This window comes from Pseudophryne corroboree, unplaced genomic scaffold (assembly GCF_028390025.1).
Source record: "Pseudophryne corroboree isolate aPseCor3 unplaced genomic scaffold, aPseCor3.hap2 scaffold_1199, whole genome shotgun sequence".
Taxonomy (NCBI): domain Eukaryota; kingdom Metazoa; phylum Chordata; class Amphibia; order Anura; family Myobatrachidae; genus Pseudophryne; species Pseudophryne corroboree.
In genome coordinates, this window is record NW_026967824.1 from 82640 (window position 1) to 94228 (window position 11589).

Consider the following 11589-nt stretch of genomic DNA (forward strand, 5'->3'; position numbering starts at 1 on the left):
TTGTTCCACAGCATTCCAATGCGGAAGATTCCATGGAACCAGAGATCCTTCCATTGAGAAGGACATGCTGCCTGGATGACTGCACTGTGCAAATTAAATCACGGAGCCAGTTGGCTTGTGGGTGGCTCTGGTGACTGAGTGGTTGAGTGGGCGGTGTGTCGGAGGTGGAGCACATGCAAATGATTGTGTATCATCCAGCTAGTGAGAGAGAAAACTCACGTAGGAGTGTGCCTGCTTGTCAGTGGGTTATGCACCTTGCCAGACGTCAAATCTACATGGAGCAGCTGGAGGGGACAAGAGCAGGTTTGCAAAATATAGATAGAAGAGCATATATGCTGGCGCATTCTCCATGATTGTGTCAGCTTATGTTTTGGTGCACTGCACTTTCCTCCACCCCATTTCAGCCTACAGCTAATTTTTAGCCGTTTTGGTTAAGATCAAGTGTAGTCGCTTCTCAGCCTTTTGGTTGTGATCTTGTATCATGGTTGAAGGGTCTTATGGAGGGTTTGTTTTCTTCATTGGCGAAAGGCCGAAGATATTCCAGAATGGAAGGCTTGGGAACACTATCCGTTTTTCAGTTGTGGAAAAGCAGAAAGTCCGGATTGGATTACATTCTATAGTAAAGGATATCTTTCTATTTATTGACCCTCCCCTTATATGTGTCTGTCTTTCAACAAAGCTCCTGGCTTGTGATTACCTCACGCTCTTACACTTCACACCCATAGCCTTATTAACTGTTGTATTATTGTATAGTTTAAATGTATAGTGCAGTTCATGATTTATAGTGTAGGCTGGCCTGTGCTGTAGTTCTTGAATATACTATACCGTCAGCATTTGTATTGTGTTTTGGCTGTGCTGCAACACGGTACTTATGTGTGTAATGTTTATGTATGTTTTTTTGCTTCTTTATGTCAATAAAGACTGCTTTTTCAATCCAATATCTGAAAACAATCAATGTTTATCTTTGATGGCAATAGAAGTGGTATGATATTTGCTGCTTTTGAAAGCCAATATCTGATATGTTCCCTATCTGGGGACCATATATTAAATGGCTTTTCAGAAAAGGGAGATCGGAGAAGAGCTTTCAGTACTTGTAGGACCGATGCATATTTCTATTCTAGCCTCCAAAAACAGATTCAGTTGCATTTTCCAGCGTGTTTTGGATGCGCCTTTGCAAATGTCTTACATCGACAAACTTATTTAGTACTATTTTGCAAATAGGGTTACATTGTCGCAACATTGTGTTCCCTAATTGCTTGATTTTTTAAATGCAACAATTGATAAAGACACCTGAAAACTGCTCTGTGGAGTCTTATTTTGTGTCTACTTCTTATCTACATTTAATTCCCTACCTCTAATCAAGGCATTTTTAAATGCTGGGGGCTGCCAGGACGTGAGGCCTACCTAGACTTTAGATCTGAATTCGAATTTACTTGTGAACTAACTTAATTTCCTACTTCTAAATTCATTCCTAAATTCAATACTTACATTAATCCTGTAGTTGGACATTTTGGACTTTCGATTGTGGGCATTGTTTTGTGCCCAGATCAGCAGCAGGTGGTGTGCATTTGTTGGAAAGGCATCGAAGACCTCCGATATGCTGCATCTCCTGATGTGTGTCTCCCTCAAGTGGCTGTCAGCAAATGCATGCTAGACACCCCATTCCAAGCTGAGTGTGACATCACGGAACATGCATCATAGAACAGGCATGCTAGAACCTGGGTCTTCAACCTGCAACCCTCCAGCTGAGGTGGAACTACACATCCCAGCATGCCCTGCCTCAGTTTTAGCATACCTTAATAGCAAAACTGTGGCAGGGCATGCTGGGATGTGTAGTTTCACAGCAGCTGGTGGGCCACAGGATGAAGACCCAAGCTGCAGGTACATTGAATGCTAGCAAGCTGAATGTTTAAATCCTTTTTGTTCCACAGCATTCCAATGCGGAAGATTCCATGGAACCAGAGATCCTTCCATTGAGAAGGACATGCTGCCTGGATGACTGCACTGTGCAAATTAAATCACGGAGCCAGTTGGCTTGTGGGTGGCTCTGGTGACTGAGAGGTTGGGTGGGCGGTGTGTCGGAGGTGGAGCACATGCAAATGATTGTGTATCATCCAGCTAGTGAGAGAGAAAACTCATGTAGGAGTGTGCCTGCTTGTCAGTGGGTTATGCACCTTGCCAGACGTCAAATCTACATGGAGCAGCTGGAGGGGACAAGAGCAGGTTTGCAAAATATAGATAGAAGAGCATGTATGCTGGCGCATTCTCCATGATTGTGTCAGCTTATGTTTTGGTGCACTGCACTTTCCTCCACCTCATTTCAGCCTACAGCTAATTTTTAGCTGTTTTGGTTAAGATCAAGTGTAGTCGCTTCTCGGCCTTTTGGTTAAGATCAAGTGTAGTATCTGTTCTTATCAGTTCACGCTGACTGACGGTGCTACCTTGTTTCTTGGACCAACAATTGTCCTTCTCAGGGCTAAGCTGCACCCGGGCCGAGAAGCCAGAAAAATCGAAAGTCGAGACTGCGAGGAGAAGGAGAAGATCGCTTGAAGAGGGTGAAGATTTGCATCGCTCCCCAGCTACAGCAGAGGGTTAGACTTGTTTGCTCTGCCCTCTGGAGAAGATACCCCCCCTCCGCCAGCAAGACTGCGTGGAGAAAAGGGACTTCGCCGGAGAAGCTCTGCAGCGCCCCCTACCTGCACTGGAGGGCTAGACTTGCTGGCTCTGCCCTCTGAAGCGACCGACCACCTCTCCTCCTCTCGACGACAGCGCTGATCCTCCGCCCCGCCTTCTACGCCAAAGGAGCTGTGAGTATGGCCACCGCTGCCCCAGCCGCCGCTGTTCCAGCCCCCGCTGCTCCAGCCCCAGCTGCTCCAGCCTCTGCCTCCACTCCGGCCACCCTCGCCAAGAAGAGCCAGGCCAAGACGGCGAAAAAAAACGCCAAAGCCCCCACCGGATCGGCCGCACCCAGCGCCACAACCCCTGCAGCAACACCGCCAGCGACACCCACCCAGGTGAGCACCAAAGACAAACCGTCCCTGGAGCCCTGGATGAGATTCACCGTGGTGATGAAGTTGAAGGAGGTGGATGGACGGATGCCGGACATGACAGTGGAGACCTTTGGGAAGAAGATGATCCTGGACCAGGGCTTCTCGACCGCTGAAACCCTCAGCATCCAGAATTACCTGAAGGGGATCTTCTACGCCACCTTCGCCTCCCTTGCCATCTGCAAGAGGTACTGGGAGGCAGTGAAATCGGCGAGACCCGAATCCCCTTTCTCCCGCTTTGTGGGCAATTGCCCTATTCAAAGAGAGGAAAGGCGGGTGACGGTTTCAATGAGGAACCCACACACGCCCATCAAGGACATTGTCACCTTCCTCAGCCGGTTCTGTACCGTCAAGAAGGACCCCACAAGGGTTCTGGATGGGAACAGCTTCTGGACTGGAAAGTGGGCTGTGATCGTCGTCCTGCAAAAGGACACCTCGTGCCCAGAAGGAGTCAAGCACCTCCCACAGTGCTTCTCCCTGGGGGGATCTCAAGGACTTCTCCACTACGCCGACCAGCCACGCAACTGCAGGAAGTGCGGCGGGACGGGCCACGTGATGAAGGACTGCAAGGTCCCGGCATGCAAGAATTGCCACATGGCCAGCCATGAGACCAAAGACTGCCCCACGAGGAAAACCTGCAACCTGTGCGGCAAAGTGGACCACGTCTACAGGGACTGCCCGAGTAGGTCGAGAACCTACTCAGCTGTGGTGACCGGACGTGCCAACCCTGCCCTCAAGCTGCTGCCCTCTGCTACGCAGAAGGAAAAGAAACCGCAGGAGGGTAAGAAACCTGTCAAACCCACCCCCCTCCCATCCTCCCTCACCACCTCCCTACCCATCTCCACCAGCCCACCCCCTGAGACAGTGACTCCCATCCCTACCACTGTCGCAACCCTCCCTGACCCCTCCTCCGACTCTCCTACCCAGCCCATTGTCTCTCCCAACCCAGCCACCCCTGCCCCACCTGACCTTTCTTCCCAGGAAGATTTCCCCGCCCTCCCCTCCCCTCTTACTCCAACTGCAGGTGCCGAGAAGACACGGAACTGCAAGAGGAAGGAGCTCGACAGCCCGTCTGCGGACTCCGAATCCTCTAAGAAACTGGCGGTCGAGCTGACCCCACTGGAAGAAGAAATGGAGGAGCTGGCGGAGGCATTCAGCAGGGAGGAGGAGGAGGAGCTGGATGCCAACGCCGACGCCTTACTCGACCGGATACTGGGAGACAGCTCGCCGCTACCCGAGCAAGGGAACCTGGCATCCGATGCCGAGGAAGCCCCGCCCGACGGAGTGGTAACGTAAACGTAGAACTGTTGCCTAACCTCTCTTTTTTCCCCAACTAATGGCGTCATTTTCAATTTTCACCATTAATGTGAGGAGTATTAAGGATAAGCTTAGAAGACAGTCTGTGTTTACTTTCCTAGATAGTCAGAAATGTGATGTGTACATGTTGCAGGAATGCTCTCTTCCTTTCTCCAGGTCCTACAAACATCTGGGCAGGCAGTGGTCTCACGGCGCCTCCTATTGGTCCGGTGGGGGTGAGTGTAAGTCTGCAGGGGTCGCCATTCTTATCAGGGGGAGCCTCTTCACGCTAGATTCTGTTCAGGAGCTCGTCTGCGGCAGATTGCTGATCGTAGACGGCTCCTGGGCAGGTGAGCCTATCAGGCTTATCTGCGTGTACGCCCCCCCTTTCAAGAATGAGCGTTTGGAGCTTTTCCAGACCCTGCGACCGCAGCTCGCAACCACTAGGGCGGTAGTGATGGCAGGAGACTTCAACTGCACCATGGAGGAGGATGGACGCAGCACCAGCAACTCTACCAAGCTTGATGTGACGTCTAAACTGCTTATAGAAATGGTGACCGAAGCATCACTGCGGGACGCTATGGGCTCCATGGGGTCCGGCTCCGTGAATTATACATGGAGCCGCCCCGATGGCTCTGTGCGTTCCCGCATTGACTTTGTGTTTACCTCTAGAACAGTGAAACAGACGAGGCATTCTATGGTCCCCTGCTTCTTCTCAGACCACAGGGCCATTCTCTTCCAAGGAGTCCTGGGTAGCGGTTTTTCACCTGGCCCAGGCTCCTGGAAGTTGAATTGTGCCCTACTGGAAAGAGAGGACGTGCTGGCGGAGCTGAAGGATGCCTACATCACATGGAAAAATGACAAATGTTACTTTGAATGTATGAGCGACTGGTGGGAATATGCTAAGGCTAACATTCGCAGTTTCTTTCAGGTCAAAGGGAGACAACAGGCGTGCGACCGAAAGAGGAACTTCAAGAGGCTGCAGAGACTTCTGCAGTCCCTGCTGGACCTCCAACGGTGCGGCTGGGACGTGAGAGACGAGCTGGAGGAGACCAAAGGGGGCCTGAAAGGGCACTTTGAGGAGGAATCCAGACGTATCGTCTTCCGTTCCAAGGTGGAGAACCTTGAGAAGGACGAGAAATGCAACTCTTTCTTTTTCAGGAAACTCCACTCTGGCCACACGCCCCTGACTGAGCTGCGAGATGAGGCCGGCATCCCCAGACAGGGGAAGGAGGGCGTGATGAAAGTCGTCCGCGACTACTACAGCGACCTCTACTCCCCTAAGACCACAGACAGCGAGGAGGCTGATAAGTTCCTGTCAGGTATCACTAACACCGTTGATCCTGCAGGTAAAGCCGCCCTGGATGCTCCCTTGGCGTTGGAGGAGTTGCACTCTGCCGCCAAATCCTTTAGGCAGGGCAGGACCCCGGGCAGTGATGGTCTCCCAGCAGAGCTCTACGTAGCGCTGTGGGACCTCATTGGACCGGACCTGCTCGAGCTGTACGGGGAGATGGTGGTGGAGGGCAAAATGCCCCCATCGCTGAGGGAGGGAATGATCACGATCTTGTATAAGCGTAAGGGGGAGAGATGTGAGCTGAAAAATTGGAGGCCCATCTCTCTCTTAAACGTGGACTACAAGATCCTCGCCAAGGTGCTCGCCAACAGGCTGAAGGCTGTCATCGGACAGATCATTCACCCGGACCAGACCTGCGCCATCCCTGGTCGTAGGATTGCAGACAGCCTCGCCCTCCTCAGAGACACGGTCCATTACATCAAGGATCGGAACGTTCACGCGGCCCTGGTCAGTCTTGACCAGGAGAAGGCCTTCGATCGTGTCTCACATGAGCTGATGGGCAGGGTTCTGCATAAATTTGGCCTCGGTAAAATGTTTTGCACGTATGTTAACCTGATGTACCTTGATATCCACAGCTCGGTGCTGGTGAACGGCTGGAAGACTGACCCCTTTTCCATCTTGTCCGGGGTCAGACAAGGCTGCCCTCTTTCACCTCTTCTTTTTGTTTGTGTTATAGAGCTCATGGCTGTATGCATCAGACGGAATCCAGAGATCAGAGGGATCGCCGCACCGGGTCGCGACCGACGAGAGGCCAAGTGTTCGCTGTACATGGATGACGTCACTGTCTTCTGCGCAGACCAGCGTTCGGTGACCGCACTCGTCCAGACCTGCGAGAACTTCGGCCGAGCCTCAGGGGCTAAAGTCAACTGCGGGAAGTCAGAGGCTATGCTCTTCGGAAAGTGGCACCTGTCATCCTCTGCACCATTTCCTTTTGCCATCAAGCCCGACTTCATCAAGATTTTGGGAGTCTGGTTCGGCGGTGAGGGTGCAGCCCTGAGATGTTGGGAAGAGAGACTGGCGACTGTTCGACAAAAGATTGGATTGTGGAGCCTCAGAGAACTTACCATCGAGGGGAAATCACTTGTGCTGCGCAACGAGATACTTCCCGTTCTGCAGTACACCGCGCAGGCCTGGCCACCACTGGCAACCGTCTGCAGGGCCATCACGAGGGCAGTGTTTCACTTCATCTGGGGCTCCAAGATGGACAGAGTAAAGCGAGCAGTTATGTACAAGGAGCCCCTCAAGGGTGGAAAGGGTATCCCGGATATCCCCACCATGCTTCGAGCCTTCTTCGTGTGTAACTGCATCCGCAGGACAATGTACGAGAACTTGAACGATTCTGCAGGAAACTCCATGTCCCGTTTCTTCCTCCTGCCTCTTTGGAGGAATCTCGGCTGGGACAAATGGGACAGCTCCATCCCTTACAACTGGAACACTCCGTGGTTCTACCTGGACGTGTCCAAGTTCGTGAGGGAACACCAACTGGAGGGAGTTAAACCTGACTTATGGAAATCGAAGACGATCTACAAGCTCATCAGAGCTAAAGACGATTTGGAGCCGATTCCGGGGCTCCCTTCAGCGACTGCCAAACAGGTCTGGGAGAATGTGGCCTCTAAAAGGCTCACAAACAGACACAAAGACCTGTCGTGGATGGCCATCCAGGGGGGCCTGCCCCTCCGGTCATTCATGCACTCCCGGAACCTGTGCAGGTACAGACATTGCCCCAGGTGCATCATACATGAAGAAACATCCATGCACCTGTTTTGGGACTGTGCCTGGGCCCAGTTGTTGTTGGACGCCCTGGAAAACGAACTGAAAAACTCTGTGCCAAGGAACTGTCTCACGTACCATTCGGTACTCTACGGACTATTCCCTGGCACCCACACCGTTGGGGCGATCCAGGAAGCCTGGCGCCTTATGAACTGTGTTAAGGACGCTTCGTGGCTTGCCAGGAACCGCCTCATTCTGAGGAGGGAGAGGATGTCCATCCAGGACTGTTGCAGGCTGGTCCACAGCCTGCTCAGAGACTATTCCACCATGGACAGCCCTGAGGAAGAAGAGGACTAAAGCCCCCCTTTTTCTGCCCCTCTCCCCTTGTCCGAACCGAAAATGAGACTTTGGGACCGTGGCCCCTGCCCCCTCACTCACAATGTCTGTTGTTTTATTGATGTCTTCTATTTATTGCCCTTCCCCTTATATGTGTCTGTCCTTCAATAAAGCTTCGGGCTTGTGATTCACCCTCCCTCACCCCCCTACCCTCCACAAGTGGGTTATGCACCTTGCCAGACGTCAAATCTACATGGAGCAGCTGGAGGGGACAAGAGCAGGTTTGCAAAATATAGATAGAAGAGCATGTATGCTGGCGCATTCTCCATGATTGTGTCAGCTTATGTTTTGGTGCACTGCACTTTCCTCCACCTCATTTCAGCCTACAGCTAATTTTTAGCTGTTTTGGTTAAGATCAAGTGTAGTCACTTCTCGGCCTTTTGGTTGTGATCTTGTATCATGGTTGAAGGGTCTGCTGGAGGGATTGTTTTCTTCATTGGTGAAAGACCGAAGATATTCCAGGATGGAAGGCTTGGGAACACTATCCGTTTTTTAGTTGTGGAAGAGCAGAAAGACCGGATTGGATTACATTCTATAGTAAAGGATATCTTTCTATTTATTGACCCTCCCCTTATATGTGTCTGTCTTTCAACAAAGCTCCTGGCTTGTGATTACCTCACGCTCTTACACTTCACACCCATAGCCTTATTAACTGTTGTATTATTGTATAGTTTAAATGTATAGTGCAGTTCATGATTTATAGTGTAGGCTGGCCTGTGCTGTAGTTCTTGAATGTACTATACCGTCAGCATTTGTATTGTGTTTTGGCTGTGCTGCAACACGGTACTTATGTGTGTAATGTTTATGTATGTTTTTTGCTTCTTTATGTCAATAAAGACTGCTTTTTCAATCCAATATCTGAAAACAATCAATGTTTATCTTTGATGGCAATAGAAGTGGTATGATATTTGCTGCTTTTGAAAGCCAATATCTGATATGTCCCCTATCTGGGAACCATATATTAAATGGCTTTTCAGAAAAGGGAGATCGGAGAAGAGCTTTCAGTACTTGTAGGACCGATGCATATTTCCTATTCTAGCCTCCAAAAACAGATTCAGTTGCATTTTCCAGCGTGTTTTGGATGCGCCTTTGCAAATGTCTTATATCGACAAACTTATTTAGTACTATTTTGCAAATAGGGTTACATTGTCGCAACATTGTGTTCCCTAATTGCTTGATTTTTTAAATGCAACAATTGATAAAGACACCTGAAAACTGCTCTGTGGAGTCTTATTTTGTGTCTACTTCTTATCTACATTTAATTCCCTACCTCTAATCAAGGCATTTTTAAATGCTGGGAGCTGCCAGGACGTGAGGCCTACCTAGACTTTAGATCTGAATTCGAATGTACTTGTGAACTAACTTAATTTCCTACTTCTAAATTCATTCCTAAATTCAATACTTACATTAATCCTGTAGTTGGACATTTTGGACTTTCGATTGTGGGCATTGTTTTGTGCCCAGATCAGCAGCAGGTGGTGTGCATTTGTTGGAAAGGCATCGAAGACCTCCGATATGCTGCATCTCCTGATGTGTGTCTCCCTCAAGTGGCTGTCAGCAAATGCATGCTAGACACCCCATTCCAAGCTGAGTGTGACATCACGGAACATGCATCATAGAACAGGCATGCTAGAACCTGGGTCTTCAACCTGCAACCCTCCAGCTGAGGTGGAACTACACATCCCAGCATGCCCTGCCTCAGTTTTAGCATACCTTAATAGCAAAACTGTGGCAGGGCATGCTGGGATGTGTAGTTTCACAGCAGCTGGAGGGCCACAGGATGAAGACCCAAGCCGCAGGTACATTGAATGCTAGCAAGCTGAATGTTTAAATTCTTTTTGTTCCACAGCATTCCAATGCGGAAGATTCCATGGAACCAGAGATCCTTCCATTGAGAAGGACATGCTGCCTGGATGACTGCACTGTGCAAATTAAATCACGGAGCCAGTTGGCTTGTGGGTGGCTCTGGTGACTGAGTGGTTGAGTGGGCGGTGTGTCGGAGGTGGAGCACATGCAAATGATTGTGTATCATCCAGCTAGTGAGAGAGAAAACTCACGTAGGAGTGTGCCTGCTTGTCAGTGGGTTATGCACCTTGCCAGACGTCAAATCTACATGGAGCAGCTGGAGGGGACAAGAGCAGGTTTGCAAAATATAGATAGAAGAGCATATATGCTGGCGCATTCTCCATGATTGTGTCAGCTTATGTTTTGGTGCACTGCACTTTCCTCCACCCCATTTCAGCCTACAGCTAATTTTTAGCCGTTTTGGTTAAGATCAAGTGTAGTCGCTTCTCAGCCTTTTGGTTGTGATCTTGTATCATGGTTGAAGGGTCTTATGGAGGGTTTGTTTTCTTCATTGGCGAAAGGCCGAAGATATTCCAGAATGGAAGGCTTGGGAACACTATCCGTTTTTCAGTTGTGGAAAAGCAGAAAGTCCGGATTGGATTACATTCTATAGTAAAGGATATCTTTCTATTTATTGACCCTCCCCTTATATGTGTCTGTCTTTCAACAAAGCTCCTGGCTTTTGATTCCCTCACCCTCTTACACTCCACACCCATAGCCTTATTAACTGTTGTATTATTGTATAGTTTAAATGTATAGTGCAGTTCATGATTTATAGTGTAGGCTGGCCTGTGCTGTAGTTCTTGAATGTACTATACCGTCAGCATTTGTATTGTGTTTTGGCTGTGCTGCAACACAGTACTTATGTGTGTAATGTTTATGTATGTTTTTTTGCTTCTTTATGTCAATAAAGACTGCTTTTTCAATCCAATATCTGAAAACAATCAATGTTTATCTTTGATGGCAATAGAAGTGGTATGATATTTGCTGCTTTTGAAAGCCAATATCTGATATGTCCCCTATCTGGGAACCGTATATTAAATGCCTTTTCAGAAAAGGGAGATGGGAGAAGAGCTTTCAGTACTTGTAGGACCGATGCATATTTCCTACTCTAGCCTCCAAAAATAGATTCAGTTGCATTTTCCAGCGTGTTTTGGATGCGCCTTTGCAAATGTCTTACATCGACAAACTTATTTAGTACTATTTTGCAAATAGGGTTACATTGTCGCAACATTGTGTTCCCTAATTGCTTGATTTTTTAAATGCAACAATTGATAAAGACACCTGAAAACTGCTCTGTGGAGTCTTATTTTGTGTCTACTTCTTATCTACATTTAATTCCCTACCTCTAATCAAGGCATTTTTAAATGCTGGGGGCTGCCAGGACGTGAGGCCTACCTAGACTTTAGATCTGAATTCGAATGTACTTGTGAACTAATTTAATTTCCTACTTCTAAATTCATTCCTAAATTCAATACTTACATTAATCCTGTAGTTGGACATTTTGGACTTTCGATTGTGGGCATTGTTTTGTGCCCAGATCAGCAGCAGGTGGTGTGCATTTGTTGGAAAGGCATCGAAGACCTCCGATATGCTGCATCTCCTGATGTGTGTCTCCCTCAAGTGGCTGTCAGCAAATGCATGCTAGACACCCCATTCCAAGCTGAGTGTGACATCACGGAACATGCATCATAGAACAGGCATGCTAGAACATGGTTCTTCAACCTGCAACCCTCCAGCTGAGGTGGAACTACACATCCCAGCATGCCCTGCCTCAGTTTTAGCATACCTTAATAGCAAAACTGTGGCAGGGCATGCTGGGATGTGTAATTTCACAGCAGCTGGAGGGCCACAGGATGAAGACCCAAGCCGCAGTTACATTGAATGCTAGCAAGCTGAATGTTTAAATTCTTTTTGTTCCACAGCATTCCAATGCGGAAG

The 11589-nt window shown here is 48.9% G+C and overlaps 1 pseudogene; it reads left to right on the forward strand.

Moving 5' to 3' along the window:
- The first annotated feature begins 2366 nt into the window (after nucleotides 1-2366).
- Nucleotides 2367-2463, forward strand: LOC134991091 (U2 spliceosomal RNA; annotated as a pseudogene).
- The last annotated feature ends 9126 nt before the right edge of the window (nucleotides 2464-11589 follow it).